The sequence below is a fragment of the Anomaloglossus baeobatrachus genome, chromosome 9 (genome assembly GCF_048569485.1).
Source record: "Anomaloglossus baeobatrachus isolate aAnoBae1 chromosome 9, aAnoBae1.hap1, whole genome shotgun sequence".
NCBI classification, from domain to species: Eukaryota; Metazoa; Chordata; class Amphibia; order Anura; family Aromobatidae; genus Anomaloglossus; species Anomaloglossus baeobatrachus.
The window spans coordinates 220791486-220810259 of NC_134361.1; the positions used below are offsets into that span (position 1 = coordinate 220791486).

The window sequence follows — 18774 nt, forward strand, 5'->3', positions numbered from 1 at the left end:
TGGGCCACCGCCGCCTGAAGGACTTGTCTACCTAGGCCGGCATCCGCCGAAGCGAAGGTATGCACCTGATAATGTTTGGTAAAAGTGTGCAGACTCGACCAGGTAGCCGCCTGGCACACCTGCTGAGCCGTAGCCTGATGCCGTAATGCCCAGGACGCACCCACGGCTCTGGTAGAATGGGCCTTCAGTCCAGATGGAATCGGAAGCCCAGCAGAACGGTAGGTGTGAAGAATTGGTTCCTTGATCCACCGCGCAAGGGTGGATTTGGAAGCTTGCGACCCTTTACGCTGACCAGCGACCAGGATAAAGAGTGCATCCGAGCGGCGCAGGGGCGCCGTGCGGGAAATGTAGATCCTGAGTGCTCTCACCAGGTCCAACAAATGCAAACCCTTTTCGAATTGGTGAACTGGATGCGGACACAAAGACGGTAAAGTGATATCCTGATTGAGATGAAAGGAAGATACCACCTTGGGAAGAAACTCTGGAATTGGACGCAGAACTACCTTGTCCTGGTGAAACACCAGGAAGGGAGATTTGCAAGATAACGCCGCCAGCTCGGACACTCTCCGAAGAGACGTGACCGCCACTAGAAAAGCCACTTTCTGTGAAAGCCGAGAAAAGGAAATCTCCTTCATAGGCTCGAAAGGCGGCTTCTGGAGAGCAATTAGAACCTTGTTCAGATCCCAGGGCTCCAACGGCCGCTTGTAAGGAGGGACGATATGACAGACTCCTTGCAGGAACGTGCGTACCTTAGGAAGTCGCGCTAGGCGTTTCTGAAAAAATACGGATAGCGCGGAGACTTGACCTTTAAGGGAGCTAAGCGACAAACCTTTTTCCAACCCAGACTGCAGGAAGGAAAGAAAAATAGGCAATGCAAATGGCCAGGGAGAAACTCCCTGGGCAGAGCACCAAGATAGGAATATCTTCCACGTCCTGTGGTAGATCTTGGCGGAGGATGGTTTCCTAGCCTGTCTCATGGTGGCAACCACCTCATGAGATAAACCTGAGGCCCCTAGGATCCAGGACTCAATGGCCACACAGTCAGGTTCAGGGCCGCAGAATTCAGATGGAAAAACGGCCCTTGAGACAGCAAGTCTGGACGGTCTGGTAGCGCCCACGGTTGGCCTACCGTGAGGTGCCACAGCTCCGGGTACCACGACCTCCTTGGCCAGTCTGGAGCGACGAGAATGGCGCGGCGGCAGTCGGACCTGATCTTTCGGAGCACTCTGGGCAACAGTGCCAGAGGTGGGAACACATAAGGTAGCCGGAACTGTGACCAATCTTGAACTAAGGCGTCTGCCGACCAAGCTCGGTGATCGTGAGATCGTGCCATGAAAACCGGGACCTTGTTGTTGTGTCGTGACGCCATCAGGTCGACGTCCGGCATCCCCCAGCGGCGACAGATCTCCTGAAACACGTCCGGGTGAAGGGACCATTCCCCTGCGTCCATGCCCTGGCGACTGAGAAAATCTACTTCCCAGTTTTCCACGCCTGGGATGTGAACTGCGGATATGGTGGATGCTGTGTCTTCCACCCACGACAGAATCCGCCTTACTTCCTGGAAGGCTTGCCGACTGCGTGTTCCCCCTTGGTGGTTGATGTACGCCACCGCCGTGGAATTGTCCGACTGAATTCGGATCTGCTTGCCTTCCAGCCACTGTTGGAAGGCTTGCAGGGCAAGATAGACTGCTCTGATTTCCAGAACATTGATCTGAAGGGTGGACTCTTTCCGAGTCCACGTACCCTGAGCCCTGTGGTGAAGAAACACTGCTCCCCACCCTGATAGGCTCGCATCTGTCGTGACTACCGCCCAGGATGGGGGTAGGAACGACCTTCCTTTTGACAAAGAGGTGGGAAGAAGCCACCACCGGAGAGAATCCTTGGCTGTCTGAGAGAGGGAAACATCCCTGTCGAGGGACGTCGACTTCCCGTCCCATTGGCGGAGAATGTCCCATTGTAGAGGGCGCAGATGAAACTGCGCGAAAGGGACTGCTTCCATTGCTGCCACCATTTTCCCTAGGAAATACATGAGGCGCCTCAAGGTGTGCGACTGGCCCTGAAGGAGAGATTGCACCCCTGTCTGCAGCGAGCACTGCTTGTCCAGTGGAAGTTTCACTATCGCTGAGAGAGTATGAAACTCCATGCCAAGATATGTTAGTGATTGGGTCGGGGTTAGATTTGACTTTGCAAAGTTGACAATCCACCCGAAACTCTGGAGAGTCTTCAGTGCCACGTTCAAACTGTGTTGGCATGCCTCTTGAGAGGGTGCCTTGATAAGTAGATCGTCCAAATACGGAATCACCGAGTGACCCTGCGAGTGCAGGACTGCTACTACTGCAGCCATGACCTTGGTGAAGACCCGAGGGGCTGTCGCCAGCCCGAAAGGTAGCGCTACGAACTGCAGGTGTTCGCTTCCTATAACGAAGCGTAGAAAACGCTGATGCTCTGGCGCAATCGGCACGTGGAGATAAGCATCCTTGATGTCTATTGATGCTAGGAAATCTCCTTGAGACATTGAGGCGATGACGGAGCGGAGAGATTCCATCCGGAACCTCCTGGTTTTTACGTGTTTGTTGAGCAACTTTAGATCCAGGACGGGACGAAACGACCCGTCCTTCTTTGGCACCACAAACAAATTGGAGTAAAAACCGTGACCTTGTTCCTGAAGAGGAACGGAAGTCACCACTCCTTCCGCCTTTAGAGCGGCCACCGCCTGCAGCAGAGCATCGGCCCGGTCGGGCGGTGGAGAAGTTCTGAAGAAACGAGTTGGAGGACGAGAGCTGAACTCTATCCTGTACCCGTGAGACAGAATGTCTCTCACCCAACGGTCTTTGACCTGTGACAGCCAAATGTCGCCAAAGCGGGAGAGCCTGCCACCGACCGAGGATGCGGAAAGAGGAGACTGAGAGTCATGAGGAAGCCGTCTTGGTGACGGTTCTTCCTGCTGTCTTTTTTGGGCGTGATTGAGTCCGCCAAGAATCTGAGCCTCTCTGATCCTTTTGAGTCCTCTTAGACGAGGAGAATTGGGACCTGCCTGAGCCTCGAAAGAACCGAAAACCAGACTGACCCCTCCTTTGTTGGGGTTTGTTTTGTCTGTGTTGAGGTAAGGATGAATCCTTACCCTTGGAGTGTTTAATGATTTCATCCAAACGCTCACCAAACAATCGGTCACGAGAAAAAGGCAAACTGGTTAAGCACTTCTTGGAAGCAGAATCTGCCTTCCATTCCCTCAACCACAAGGCTCTGCGTAAAACTACGGAGTTGGCTGACGCCACCGCCGTACGGCTCGTAGAGTCTAGGACAGCATTAATCGCGTAAGACGCGAATGCAGACATCTGAGAGGTCAATGGTGCCACCTGCGGAGCAGATGTACGTGTGACAGTGTCGACTTGTGTAAGCCCAGCTGAAATAGCTTGGAGTGCCCATACGGCTGCGAATGCTGGCGCCAACGACGCTCCAATAGCTTCATAGATGGATTTCAACCAGAGCTCCATCTGTCTGTCAGTGGCATCTTTAAGTGCCGCTCCATCTTCCACTGCAACTAAGGATCTAGCTGCAAGCCTGGAGATTGGAGGGTCCACCTTGGGACACTGGGTCCAGCCCTTGACCACGTCAGGGGGAAGAAGGGAATTTTGTTACTTACCGTAAATTCCTTTTCTTCTAGCTCCAATTGGGAGACCCAGACGATTGGGTGTATAGCTACTGCCTCCGGAGGCCACACAAAGTATTACACTAAAAAGTGTAAGGCCCCTCCCCTTCTGCATATACACCCCCCGTGGATCACGGGCTGCTTCAGTTTTAGTGCAAAAGCAAGAAGGAGGAAAGCCAATAACTGGTTAAACAATTCAATCCGAAGGAACATCGGAGAACTGAAACCATTCAACATGAACAACATGTGTACCCGAACAACCAAAAAATCCCGAAGGAACAGGGGCGGGTGCTGGGTCTCCCAATTGGAGCTAGAAGAAAAGGAATTTACGGTAAGTAACAAAATTCCCTTCTTCTTCGGCGCTCCATTGGGAGACCCAGACGATTGGGACGTCCAAAAGCAGTCCCTGGGTGGGTAAATTAATACCTCAAGTTTGGACTGTAAAAACAGCCCTTCCCTACATGGAGGCAACCGCCGCCTGCAGGACTCTTCTACTTAGGCTGGCATCCGCCTAAGCGTAGGCATGCACCTGATAACGCTTGGTGAAGGTGTGCAGACTCGCCCAGGTAGCCGCCTGGCACACCTGCTGAGCCGTAGCCTGGTGCCGTAATGTCCAGGACGCACCCACGGCTCTGGTAGAATGGGCCTTCAGCCCTGATGGAACCGGAAGCCCAGCAGAACGGTAGGCTTCAAGAATTGGTTCCTTGATCCATCGAGCCAGGGTGGATTTGGAAGCCTGCGACCCTTTGCGCTGACCAGCGACAAGTACAAAGGGTGCATCCGAGCGGCGCAGGGGCGCCGTGCGGGAAATGTAGATTCTGAGCGCTCTCATCAGATCCAACAAATACAAATCCATTTCATATCGATGAACTGGATGAGGACAAAAGGAAGGTAAGGAGATATCCTGACTGAGATGAAAAGGGGGATACCACCTTAGGGAGAAACCCCGGAATCAGGCGCAGCACTACCTTGTCTTGGTGAAACACCAAGAAGGGAGCTTTGGATGACCGCGCTGCGAGCTCGGACACTCTCTGAAGAGACGTGACCGCTACCAAAAAGGCCACTTTCTGTGAAAGTCGAGAAAGTGAAACATCCCTCAGAGGCTCAAAGGGCGGCTCCTGGAGAGCAATTAGTACCCTGTTCAGATCCCATGGGTCTAATGGCCTCTTGTACGGAGGGACAATGTGACAAACCCCCTGCAGGAACGTGCGTACCTGAGGAAGTCGCCCTATGCGCTTCTGAAAGAATACAGACAGCGCTGGGACTCGTCCGTTAAGGGAGCCGAGCGACAAACCTTTTCCCAAACCAGATTGCAGGAAGGAAGGAAAAGTAGGCAATGCAAATGTCCAGGGAGACACTCCCTGAGCAGAGCACTAAGATAAGAATATCTTCCACGTCTTGTGGTGGATCTCGGCAGACGTCGGCTTCCTAGCCCGTCTCATGGTGACAATGACGTCTTGAGATAATCCTGAAGACGCTAGGATCCAGGACTCAATGGCCACCAGTCAGGTTCAGGGCTGTAGAATTCAGATGGAAAAAACGGCCCTTGGGACAGTAAGTCTGGCCGGCCTGGTAGTGCCCACGGTTGGCCGACCGTGAGATGCCACAGATGCAGGTACCACGACCTCCTCGGCCAGTCTGGGGCGACGAGGATGGCGCGGCGGCAATCGGAGTTGATCTTGCGTAGCCCTCTGGGCAACAGTGTCAGAGGGGGAAACACATAGGGTAGCTGGAACTGCGACCAATCCTGAACTAAGGCGCCTGCCGCCAGAGCTCTTTGATCGTGAGACCGCGCCATGAAAATCGGGCCCTTGTTGTTGTGCCGAGACGCCATTAGGTCGACGTCCGGCCTCCCCCAGCGGCTACAGATTTCTTGAGACCCGTCCGGGTGCAGAGACCATTCCCCTGCGTCCATGCCCTGGCGACTGAGGAAGTCTGCTTCCCAGTTTTCTACGCCCGGGATGTGAACTGCGGATATGGTGTATGCTCTGTCTTCCACCCACATCAGAATCCGCCGGACTTCCTGGGAGGCTTGCCGACTGCGTGTTCCGCCTTGGTGGTTGATGTATGCCACCGCTGCGAAGTTGTCCGACTGAATTCGGATCTGTTTGCCTTCCAGCCTCTGCTGGAAGGCTTGCAGGGCAAGATACCCTGCCCAGATTTCCAGAACATTGATCTGAAGGGTGGACTCCTCTGAAGAGAGTCCTTGCCCGTCTGAGAAAGGGGTACGTTCCTGTCTAGGGACGTTGACTTCCCATCCCATTGGCGAAGAATGTCCTATAGAAGTGGACGCAGATGAAACTGCGCGAAAAGGACTGCCTCTGCATGAGGCGTCTTAAGGGGTGTGACTGGCCTTGAAGGAGAGACTGCACCCCCGTCTGTAGTGAACGCTGTATGGCCAGCGGGAGCTGCACTATCGCTGAGAGAGTGTGAAGCTCCATGCCAAGATATGTCAGCGCTTGGGTCGGTGTCAGATTTAACTTTGAAAAGTTTATGATCCACCCGAAACTCTGGAGAGTCTCCAGCGCCACGTTCAGGCTGTGTTGGCATGCCTCTTGAGAGGGTGCCTTGACAAGTAGATCGTCCAAGTAAGGGATTACAGAGTGACCCTGAGAGTGCAGGACTACTCCCACTTCTGCCATTAACTTGTGAAAAGCCGTGGGGCTGTCGCCAGACCGAAGGGCAGGGCTACGAACTGAAGATGCTCGTCTTCAATAACGAATCGTAGCCAACACCGGTGCTCTGGAGCAATCGGCACGTGGAGATAAGCATCCTGATGTCTATTGACGCTAGGAAATCTCCTTGAGATATGGAGGCAATGACGGAGCGGAGGGATTCCATCCGGAACCGCCTGGTTTTCACGTGCTTGTTGAGCAGGTTTAGGTCCAAAACGGAACGGAAGAGCCGTCGTTTTTTGGTACCACAACCAGATTGGAGTAAAAACCGTATCTTGTTCCTGAGGAGGAACAGGGATTACCACTCCTTCTGCCTGCAGAAGAGCATCGGCTCGGTCGGGAGGTGAGGAAGTTCTGAAAATCTAGTCGGAGGACGAGAACAGAACTCTATCCTGTACACGTGAGACAAAATGTCTCTCACCCACCGGTCTTTGACCTGTGGCAGCTAAATGTCGCCAAAGCGGGAGTCTGCCACCGACCGCGGATGCGGAGAGAGAGAGCTGAACGTCATGAGGAAACCGCCTTGGTAGCGGTTCCTCCGGCTGCCTTCCTTGGGCGTGATTGAGCCTGACAGGAATCTGCGCCTCTCTGAGCTCTTTGAGTCCTTTTGGACGAGGACAATTGGGACCTGCCCGAGCCTGGGAAGGACCGAAACCTCGACTGTCCCTTCCTCTGTTGGGTGTTGTTTGATCTGGGCTGGTGTAAGGAAGAGTCCTTACCCTTGGACTGTTTAATGATTTCATCCAATCGCTCACCAAACAGTCTGTCACCAGATAACGGCAAACTGGTTAAGCACTTTTTTGGAAGCAGAATCTGCTTTCCATTCCCTCAACCACAAGGCTCTGCGTAAAACCACGGAGTTGGCGGACGCCACTGACGTACGGCTCGTAGAGTGCAGGACAGCATTAATAGCGTAAGTCGCAATGCAGACATTGCGAGGTTAAGGACGCCATCTGCGGCACAGATGTACATGTGACAGTGTCCACGTGCGCAAGACCAGCTGAAAAAGCTTGGAATGCCCATACGGCTGCGAATGCCGGAGCAACCGACACGCCGATAGCTTCATAGACAGAATTCAACCAGAGGACCATCTGTCTGTCAATGGCATCTTTAAGTGAAGTCCCATCTTCCACTGCAACTATGGATCTAGCCGCAAGCCGAGATTGGGGGATCCACCTTTGGACACTGGGTCCAGCGCTTGACCACGTCAGGGAGAAAAAAGAAGGGAATTTTGTTACTTACCGTAAATTCCTTTTCTTCTAGCTCTTATTGGGAGACCCAGACGATTGAGACCCAGACGATTGGGGTATAGCTACTGCCCTCCGGAGGCCACACAAAGCACTACACTAAAAAGTGCAAGGCCCCTCCCCTTCTGGCTATACCCCCCCGTGGAATCACGGGTACTCCAGTTTTAGTGCCAAAGCAAGAAGGAGGAAGCCAATAACTGGTTTAAACAAATTAACTCCGAGAAACATCGGAGAACTGAAAAAACCGTTCAACATGAACAACATGTGTACCCGCAAACAACAAAAAAATCCCGAAGGACAACAGGGCGGGTGCTGGGTCTCCCAATAAGAGCTAGAAGAAAAGGAATTTACGGTAAGTAACAAAATTCCCTTCTTCTTCAGCGCTCTATTGGGAGACCCAGACGATTGGGACGTCCAAAAGCTGTCCCTGGGTGGGTAAAGAAATACCTCATGTTAGAGCTGCAAAAAAACAGCCCTCCCCTACGGGGATGTCACTGCCGCCTGCAGGACTCTTCTACCTAAGCTGGCATCCGCCGAAGCATAGGTATGCACCTGATAATGCTTGGTGAAAGTGTGCAGACTGGACCAGGTTGCTGCCTGGCACACCTGTTGAGCCGAAGCCTGGTGACGTAATGCCCAGGACGCACCCACGGCTCTGGTTGAGTGGGCTTTTAGCCCTGAAGGAACCGGAAGCCCCGCAGAGCGGTAGGCCTCTAGAATTGGTTCTTTGATCCATCGAGCCAGGGTGGCTTTAGAAGCCTGCAATCCCTTGCGCGGACCAGCGACAAGGACAAAAAGTGCATCGGAACAGCGTATGGGCGCCGTTCGGGAGATGTAGATTCTGAGTGCTCTCACCAGATCTAGCAAACGTAAGTCCTTTTCATACCGGTGAACCGGATGAGGGTAAAAGGAAGGCAAGGATATATCCTGATTAAGATGAAACGAGGATACGACCTTAGGGAGAAACTCCGGAATGGGGCGCAGCACTACCTTGTCCTGGTGGAATACCAGGAAAGGAGCCTTGGATGACAAAGCTGCCAGCTCAGACACTCGCCGAAGCGATGTGATCGCGACAAGAAACGCCACTTTCTGTGACAGTCGAGAAAAGGAAACGTCCTTTAGAGGCTCGAAGGGCGGCTTTTGCAGAGCAACAAGTACTCTGTTCAGATCCCATGGATCTAACGGCCGCTTGTACGGGGGCACAATATGACAGACCCCCTGTAGGAACGTGCGCACCTTAGGAAGACGTGCTAGACGCTTCTGAAAAAACACAGACAGTGCCGAGACTTGCCCTTTAAGGGAACTGAGCGACAAGCCCTTTTCCAACCCCGATTGCAGGAAGGAAAGAAAGGTGGGCAATGCAAATGGCCAAGGGGATACTCTCTGTGCAGAGCACCAAGATAAGAAAATCTTCCACGTCCTGTGGTAGATCTTAGCAGACGTTGACTTCCTAGCCTGTCTCATTGTGGCTACGACTCCTTGAGATAATCCTGCAGACGCTAGGATCCAGGACTCAATGGCCACACAGTCAGGTTCAGGGCCGCAGAATTCTGATGGAAAAACGGCCCTTGGGACAGTAAGTCTGGTCGGTCTGGCAGTGACCACGGTCGACCGACCGTGAGATGCCACAGATCCGGATACCACGATCTCCTCGGCCAGTCTGGGGCGACGAGTATGACGCGGCTGCAATCGGATCTGATCTTGCGTAACACTCTGGGCAAGAGTGCCAGAGGTGGGAAGACGTATGGGAGCCGGAACCGCGACCAATCTTGAACTAATGCGTCTGCCGCCAGAGCTCTTTGATCGCGCGACCTCGCCATGAATGCCGGGACCTTGTTGTTGTGCCGGGACGCCATTAGGTCGACGTCCGGCACTCCCCATCGGCGACAGATTTCCTGAAACACGTCCGGGTGAAGGGACCATTCCCCTGCGTCCATGCCCTGGCGACTGAGGAAGTCTGCTTCCCAGTTTTCTACGCCGGGGATGTGAACTGCGGATATGGTGGAGGCCGTGGCTTCCACCCACATCAGAATCCGCCGGACTTCCTGGAAGGCTTGCCGACTGCGTGTCCCCCCTTGGTGGTTGATGTATGCCACCGCTGTGGAGTTGTCCGACTGAATTCGGATCTGCCTTCCTTCCAGCCACTGCTGGAAGGCTAGTAGGGCAAGATACACTGCTCTGATTTCCAGAACATTGATCTGAAGGGTGGACTCCTGCGGAGTCCACGTCCCCTGAGCCCTGTGGTGGAGAAACACTGCTCCCCACCCTGACAGACTCGCATCTGTCGTGACCACTGCCCAGGATGGGGGCAGGAAGGATCTTCCCTGAGACAATGAGGTGGGAAGGAGCCACCATTGTAGAGAGTCCTTGGCCGTCTGGGAAAGAGAGACTTTCCTGTCCAGGGACGTTGACTTCCCGTCCCATTGGCGGAGAATGTCCCATTGAAGTGGGCGCAGATGAAACTGCGCAAAGGGAACTGCTTCCATGGCTGCCACCATCTTCCCGAGGAAGTGCATGAGGCGCCGTAAGGGGTGCGACTGGCCCTGAAGGAGGGATTGCACCCCTGTCTGTAGTGACCGCTGCTTGTTCAGCGGAAGCTTCACTCTCGCTGCTCGAGTATGGAACTCCATGCCAAGATACGTTAGTGACTGTGTCGGTGACAGATTTGACTTTGGAAAGTTGATGATCCATCCGAAAGTCTGTAGAGTCTCTAGCGTAGCATGTAGACTGAGTTGGCATGCCTCTTGAGAGGGTGCCTTGACAAGTAGATCGTCTAGGTAAGGGATCACCGAGTGTCCCTGAGAGTGCAAGACTGCTACCACTGCCGCCATGACCTTGGTGAAAACCCGTGGGGCTGTCGCCAGACCGAATGGCAGAGCTACGAACTGAAGATGTTCGTTTCCTATCACAAAACGTAGAAAACGTTGATGTTCTGTAGCAATTGGCACGTGGAGATAAGCATCTTTGATGTCTATTGAGGCAAGGAAGTCTCCTTGAGACATTGAGGCCACGACAGAGCGGAGGGTTTCCATCCGGAACCGCCTGGCGTGCACATGTTTGTTGAGCAGCTTTAGATCCAGAACAGGACGGAACGAGCCGTCCTTTTTTGGAACCACAAAGAGATTGGAGTAAAACCCTCGCCCTTGTTCCTGAGGCGGTACAGGAACCACTACTCCTTCCGCTCTTAGGGAGTCCACCGCCTGCAGCAGGGCATCTGCTCGGTCTGGATGTGGGGAGGTTCTGAAGAACCGAGCTGGAGGACGAGAACTGAACTCGATTCTGTACCCGCGCGACAAAATGTCTGTCACCCACCGGTCTTTGACCTGTGACATCCAAATGACGGAAAAGCGGGAGAGCCTGCCCCCGACCGGAGATGCGGAGGGGGGGAGCTGGAAGTCATGAGGTGGCCGCTTTGGAAGCGGTTCCTCCATTTGCTTTCTTGGGGCGCGCGTGAGCCCGCCAGGAATCTGAGCTTCTTTGCGTCCTCTGAGTCCCTTTGGACGAGGAGAATTGTGTCTTGCCCGAACCTCGAAAGGACTGAAACCTCTGCTGCCACTTTTTCTGCTGAGGTTTGCTTGTTCTGGGCTGGGGTAAAGAAGAGTCTTTACCCTTGGACTGTTTAATGATGTCAGCCAATGGTTCGCCAAACAGTCTATCTCTAGATAAAGGCAGGCTGGTTAAACATTTTTTGGAACCAGCATCTGCTTTCCAGTCCTTTAACCACAAGGCTCTGCGCAAAACTACCGAATTGGCGGACGCCATTGAGGTGCGGCTGGTAGATTCTAGGACCGCATTGATAGCGTAAGACGCGAACGCGGACATCTGCGAGGTAAGGGACGCCACTTGCGGCACCGCTGGATGTAAGATAGCATCCACTTTTGCTAAACCAGCTGAAATAGCTTGGAGTGCCCATACGGCTGCGAATGCTGGAGCAAACGACGCGCCGATAGCTTCATAGACAGATTTTAACCAAAGGTCCATCTGTCTGTCATTGGCATCCTTAAGTGAAGCGCCATCCTCCACTGCAACTATGGATCTAGCTGCAAGTTTGGAAATCGGGGGGTCAACTTTTGGACACTGGGTCCAGCGCTTGACCACATCAGGGGGAAAAGGAAAACGTGTATCCTTAGAACGTTTAGAGAAACGCCTTTCTGGATGAGCGTCGTGTTTCTGGATTGACTCTCTGAAGTCAGAGTGATCCAAGAAAGCACTTAATTTACGCTTGGGATAGAGGAAACGAAACTTCTCCTGCTCTGCAGCTGCCTCCTCTGCTGAAGGGGCTGGGGGAGAAATATCTAACAGTCTATTGATGGCTGAGATAAGATCGTTTACCATGGCGTCCCCATCCGGGGTATCCAGATTGAGAGGGGTTCCAGGATAAGACTCCTGATCACTCTCATCAGACGCATCACAGGGAGACTGATTGCGCTGAGACCCTGAGCAGTGTGATGACGTTGAGGGTCTTTCCCAGCGAGCTCGCTTAGGGTGGCTGGGGCTATCATCTGAGTCATAATACTCAGCCTGTGAAGCCGGGGACCCCCTTGCAGTCTGGATTAAATCCAACTGAGGGGGATTAGAGGACAGAGACCTCGCCGTGTCCATAGACTGAGCCCCAGGCATGGATTGCAAAGTTTCAAGGATTTTTGCCATCGTCACAGACATATTATCCGCAAAAACTGCAAAGTCTGTCCCTGACACCGGGGCAGGACTTACAGGCGTCTCAGCCTGGGTCACTATCTCTCCTGACTCCGGCTGGCGAAGCAGCACCGGATCTGAGCATTGCACACAATGGGGGTCCTTGGAGCCTGCTGGTAGAGCAGCCCCACATGCAGCACACGCAGTGTACACAGCCCTAGCCTTGGCAGCCTTGCGTTTTGCAGATGACATGTTGCTGCCTCCTCAGAGTGATCTGGGTATACAGCCAGGAAGCGACCTCACAGTGCAAGCAATAAGGACATATATATATGTCCAGTGACACTAATACACACTGAGGCACTAGAGGGGCCAGCTGAAAAGCCGCTTACCGCCCGCTTAAGAGCGGGTGTGTGATCTCCAAAGCCCCCTAGTCCAGGTCTCCCAGAGCCTTGCGTCCTTCCTCCAGCCAGACATGCATGTAATGGCTGCCGGCGTCCTGAGAGAGGAGGGGGGGCGGGCCCTGGGCGTTCCTGGCTAAGAGCGGGAAGCCTGCTTCCCTCTGTGCCTAGTGAGAGGGCTGGAGCATGTAAATCAGGCTCCAGCCCTCGTCGCTGCGGTGAAACAGCGTCTCTCCCCTACCCTGATTGACAGGGTGGGGGCGGGAACGAATCGGAGCTGCCGGCGTCCTAGGCCGCAAAAGCCGGGGACTAGATTTATAAACGCCACCGCCGTAAAAGCGCGGTCGGCGTGTCCCCGGCGAACTAAAAGTCACAGCAGCGCCGCCGGTCCAGCGGGGGTCGGCGCTGCGTTCCCACACACAGAAAAAAGTCCCCCAGTAAACTGTAGAGACACTAGCTCTAGCGTTACGGTCCCCGGCGCACTACAACACCCAGCCAGCCCGGAGTGTGTCTGTGCCTGCCGGGGACACAGAGTACCTGTATGATGCAGGGCCTTGTCCCTGATGGTACTCCTGCTCGGCATCCACCAGGTTCTATGGGTCTGTGGATGGAGCCCGGCGTCAGAGCTTTGAGGCCGGCAGGATCCCACTTCCACAGAGCCCTACAAGGGGATGTGGAAGGAAAACAGCATGTGGGGCTCCAGCCTCTGTACCAGCAATAGGTACCTCAACCTTACAACACCATCAACGGGTGAGAAGGGAGCATGCTGGGGGCCCTATATGGGCCCTCTTTTCTTCCATCCGAAATAGTCAGCAGCTACTGCTGACTAAAATCTGTGGAGCTATGCGTGGATGTCTGACCTCCTTCGCACAAAGCTTGAAAACTGGAGTACCCGTGATTCCACGGGGGGGTATAGCCAGAAGGGGAGGGGCCTTGCACTTTTTAGTGTAGTGCTTTGTGTGGCCTCCGGAGGGCAGTAGCTATACCCCAATCGTCTGGGTCTCAATCGTCTGGGTCTCCCAATAGAGCGCTGAAGAAAGGATAACGTGTATCCTTAATACGATTGGAGAACGCTTATCTGGATAAGTGTGGTGTTTCCGGATTGCTTCTCTGAAGTCAGAGTGGCCAGAAAAGTACTCAATATACGCTTGAGATACTGAAAAGGGATTTCTCCTGCTGTGAAGCTGACTCCTCCACCGGAGGAGCTGAGGGAGAAATCTCCAACATTCCCTTGATGGACGCTAGAAGATCATTCACTATGGCGTCACCATCCGGAGTATCCGGATTGAGAGCGGTCACAGGATCAGAGTCCTGATCAGCTACGTCTGCCTCATCATACAGAGAGTCCCGCTGGGACCCTAACCAGTGATGAAGCCGAGTGCCGCTCCCAGCGAGCTCGCTTAGACTGTCTGGGACTGTCGTCCGTGTCAGAGCCTGCGCCCTGGGATGCATGGGACCCCCCCGGAGCACTGATTTGTTCCAAATGAGGGCGTATCAACATTGCCCATGGTCCGTCTGGACTGCAAAGTCTCTAAGATGTTAGTCACAGTCACAGACCTATCAGCCGAAACTGCAACTCCGTCCCTGTCCCTGGACAGGGTTCACAGGTGGTTCCTTTGGCCACCTCTAGCAGAGACCCCGGCTGATCAAGTGCTACAGGGGAGCATTGCACACAATGGGGACAGTGGAACCTGCCGTGTGGAACAGTATCACGTGCAGTACAAGCAGCATAGAAAGCCTGTGCCTTGGCACCCTTTCTTTTTTGCTGCTGTTGTCTAGCCATCTAGAAGCATATAGCCAAGAATAGCGACCGTACAGTGCAATGTATAGCATACAAGCAGAAAGTACAAATGAACACTTCAGCACATGCAGTACAAGTAGCATAGAAAACCTGTGCCTTAGCACCCTTGCTTTTTTGCTGCTGTTGTCCAGCCATCTAGGAGTATATAGCCAAGAATAGCGACCGTACAGTGCAGTGTATAGCATACCAGCATAAAGTACAAATGAACACTTCAGCACATGCAATACAAGCAGCCTAGAAAGCCTGTGCCTTAGCACCCTTGCTTTTTGCTGCTGTAGTCTAGCCATCTAGGCATAAAGTACAAATGGCATTAGTGGGGTCAGCACTTCAGGTGCTGCTTACTGCCCGCCGAAAGGCGGGTGTGTGGTCGCCCGAATCCTGTGACTGGTTGCCCAGAGCTTGTCTCCCTTCTCCAGCCCAGACTGCGTGCAGGAATGGCTGCCGGCGTCTTGTGAAGAGGGGCGGGCCGTGGGCGTGCCCCAGACAAGAGCGGGAAACTGGCGTCCCACTGTGTCCAGTGAAGGGGGCTGGAGAATGCAAAGCAGACTCCAGCTCTCGGCGCTGACTGTCTGTACAGCGTCCCGCCCCTCCCCTGACTGGCAGGGCTGGGGGCGGGAACGAAGCGAAAACTAGGCCGCAAAGCCGGGGACTCGAGTAATAAGCGCGGCCGTCCTATGTGCACGGCCAGCGCGGAAGTCCCCGGCGCACCACAAGTCCCAGCCGCGCCACAGTGTAAAACACCCCGCAGCGGCCGGCGCGGCAGTTTCTAACACATAAATTCACTCAGCTAAGCTGCAGTGAATAATAGCACAAGCGCTCCGCGCTGTTGTCCCCGGCGCACTAGCACTCCCAGCAATGCTGGTGTGTGTGTGCGCGATGTGTACGGGGACACAGAGTACCTTAATGTAGCAGGGCCCTGTCCTTGACGATACCCAGCTCCATATCCAGCAGGTTCTCCGGGTCTGTGGATGGAGCCCGGTCTCAGTGCCTGGAGACCGGTAAGATCCCACTTCACCCAGAGCCCCGAGGGGGGATGGGGAAGGAAAACAGCATGTGGGCTCCAGCCTCCGTACCCGCAATGGGTACCTCAACCTTAACAAACACCCGACAAAAGTGGGGTGAGAAGGGAGCATGCTGGGGGCCCTAGTATGGGCCCTCTTTTCTTCCATCCGACATAGTCAGCAGCTGCTGCTGACTAAAAACAGTGGAGCTATGCGTGGATGTCTGACCTCCTTCGCACAAAGCATGAAAACTGAAGCAGCCCGTGATCCACGGGGGGTGTATATGCAGAAGGGGAGGGGCCTTACACTTTTTAGTGTAATACTTTGTGTGGCCTCCGGAGGCAGTAGCTATACACCCAATCGTCTGGGTCTCCCAATGGAGCGCCGAAGAAAAGGATAGCGTGTATCTTTAAGCCGTTTGGAAAACCGCTTATCGGGATAAGCGTGGTGTTTCTGGATTGCGTCTCTAAAGTCAGAGTGGTCCAGAAAAGAGCTTAATTTACGCTTGGGATATCTGAAATGGAATTTCTCATGCTGTGAAGCTGACTCCTCCTCAGGAGGAGCTGGCGGAGAAATATCTAACATCTTATTGATGGACGCTATAAGATCATTCACTATGGCGTCACCATCCGGTGTATCCAGATTGAGAGCGGTCCCAGGATCAGAATCCTGATCAGTTACATCCGCCTCATCACCCATAGATTCATCCCGCTGGGATCCTGACCAGTGAGACGAAGTTGAGGGCCCCTCATAGCGAGCCCGCTTAGGCTGTCTGGGACTGTCGTCCGAGTCAGAGCCGTCACCCTGGGGTGCATGTGACACCCCCGGAGCCCGGAAGTGTTCCAGTTGAGGGGGACCAGGGAGCAATGATTCAACAGTGTCCGTGGTCTGAGTTACTGGTCTAGACTGCAATGTTTCAAGAATCTTAGACATTGTCATAGACAATCTATCAGCAAAAGCTGCAAACTCCGTTCCTGTCACCTGGACAGCATTCACAGGTGGTACACCCTGGGTCACGTCTAGCAGAGGCCCCGGCTGAGCAAGTGCTGCAGGGGCCGAGCACTGCACACAATGGGGGTCAGTGGAACCTGCCGTAGAGTAGCCCCACATGCGGTACAGGCAGCATATAAAGTCTGTGCCTTGGCACCCTTGCGTTTAACGGACGACATGCTGTTGCCTCCTTGCAATCTAGGAGGGTATATAGCCGAGAATCACCAGCGACCGTACAGTGAAAAGTATTTGCAAACACAAAATACCAAGTACACAACGGCACAAGTGGGGGTGAGCCCTTGAGGGCTGCTTACCGCCCGCTGAAAAGCGGGTATGAGGTCGTAGAATCCCGTGTCTGGGTCTCCCAGGCTCCCCTCTCCAGCTCAGCGTGCAGACAGGAATGGCTGCCGGCGTCCTGTGAAGAGGGGCGGACCGTGGGCGTGCCACAAACAAAGTGCGGGAAACTGCGTCCTACTGTGCCTGGTGTGAGGGCTGGAGTATGTAAAACAGACTCCAGCCCTCAGCGCTGATGCTCTGTACGGCGTCCCGCCCTCCTCCTGACTGGCAGGTGCGGAGGCGGGAACGAGACGAACTAGGCCGCAAAAGCCGGGGACTGTAGTAATAAGCGCGGCCGTGATATATGCACGGCCAGCGCGGAAGTCCCCGGCGCACCACAAGTCCCAGCCGCGTCGCAGTGTGACTGACCCCAGCGGCCGGCGCGACCGTTCGCCCTAAGTCTACCCACTCAGCCAAGCTGTAGTGAGGAAATGGCACAAGCGCAGCAGCGCTGATGTCCCCGGCGCACTAACACACCCAGCCATGCTGCGGTGTGCGCGCGGTATGCACGGGGACACAGAGTACCTTGACGGAGCAGGGTCTGTCCCTGACGATACTCAGCTCCATATCCAGCGGCTTCTTCAGGGGCTGCGGATGGAGCACGGTCTCAGTGCCTGGAGACCGGTAAAGTCCCACTTCACCCGGAACCCTAATGGGGATGGGGAAGGAATCAGCATGTGGGCTCCAGCCTCCGTACCCGCAATGGGTACCTCAACCTTAACAAACACCGCCGACAGAAAGTGGGGTGAGAAGGGAGCATGCTGGGGGCCCTGTATGGGCCCTCTTTTCTTCCATCCGACATAGTCAGCAGCTGCTGCTGACTAAACAGTGGAGCTATGCGTGCGTGTCTGACCTCCTTCGCACAAAGCAAAAACTGAGGAACCCGTGATCCCACGGGGGGGTGTATAGCCAGAAGGGGAGGGGCCTTACACTTTTAAGTGTAGTACTTTGTGCGGCCTCCGGAGGCAGTAGCTATACACCCCAATTGTCTGGGTCTCCCAATTAGGAGCGACAAAGAAAAGCGAGTGTGTGTCCTCCAGATTCCCTGCCTTAGGTCTCCCAGAGCTGCAGAGCTCTTCTCTGATAATCCTCCACCGGCAGAATGCCAAAAAACATGGCTGCCGGAGCTCTCAGGGGAGGAGTAGAGCCGTGGGCGGTGCTAGAAAAGTGCGGGAATCTGGGGTCCCCACAGTGATCAGTGAGGGGGGAGGAAACATACAGGATGCTCCGGCCCTCACAGCCGACGTCAGGCCAGCCGTCCCGCCCTTACCTCTGACAGGCAAGCCCGGGGGCGGGATTTTAGCTACTAGGCCGCGATGAAGCCGGGGACTAAATTTAAGACCGCGGCCGACAAGCAGGCTCGGTCGGCGCGGAAGTCCGCCGGTCTTCCGAAATCAGCAGCTGCTGCAGCGTCCGGGAATAAGGCGCTCCATGCACAGTCCCCATGGGGACACAGAGTACCTTATAGATGCAGGGCCCGATTCCTGAGGAAGAATATACTCCTGTCCAGCAGATTCCCACAGGGGCTGCGGAGAGAGCCCGGTCCCAGTGAATGGATGACCGATTAGGATCCCACTTCTCCCAGAGCCACTAAGGGATGGTGAAGGAAAACGGCATGAGGCTCCGGCCTTTGTACCCGCAATGGGTACCTCAACCTTAACAGCACCGCCGACTTTAGTGGGGTGAGAAGGGAACATGCCGGGGGCCCCGTGGGGGTCCTCTTTTCTTCCAACCGATATAACTAATCTGAGAATGCATGAGTGGATGTGTGCCTCCTTCCACACAAAGCATAAAACTGAGGAGCCCGTGATGCACGGGAGGGTGTATAGGCAGAGGGGAGGGGTTACACTTTTAAAGTGTAATACTTTGTGTGGCCTCCGGAGGCAGAAGCTATACACCCAATTGTCTGGGTCTCCCAATGGAGCGACAAAGAAAAAGCGGGTAAAAACGCAGTGTGCGCACAGGGCCTAATGGAGTCTTCAGACTTGGTATATTGATGACCTTTCCTTGGCACGGACATGCCATCACTTTATTATCAGTAG

General features: G+C 54.3%; 1 protein-coding gene across 1 annotated transcript in view; it reads right to left on the reverse strand.

The window, feature by feature from the left end:
- LOC142251616 (tubulin alpha-3 chain-like) overlaps positions 1–18774 on the reverse strand; it is an 81182-nt gene that overhangs the window by 14377 nt on the left and 48031 nt on the right. The gene's annotated exons all lie outside the window — the stretch shown is intronic.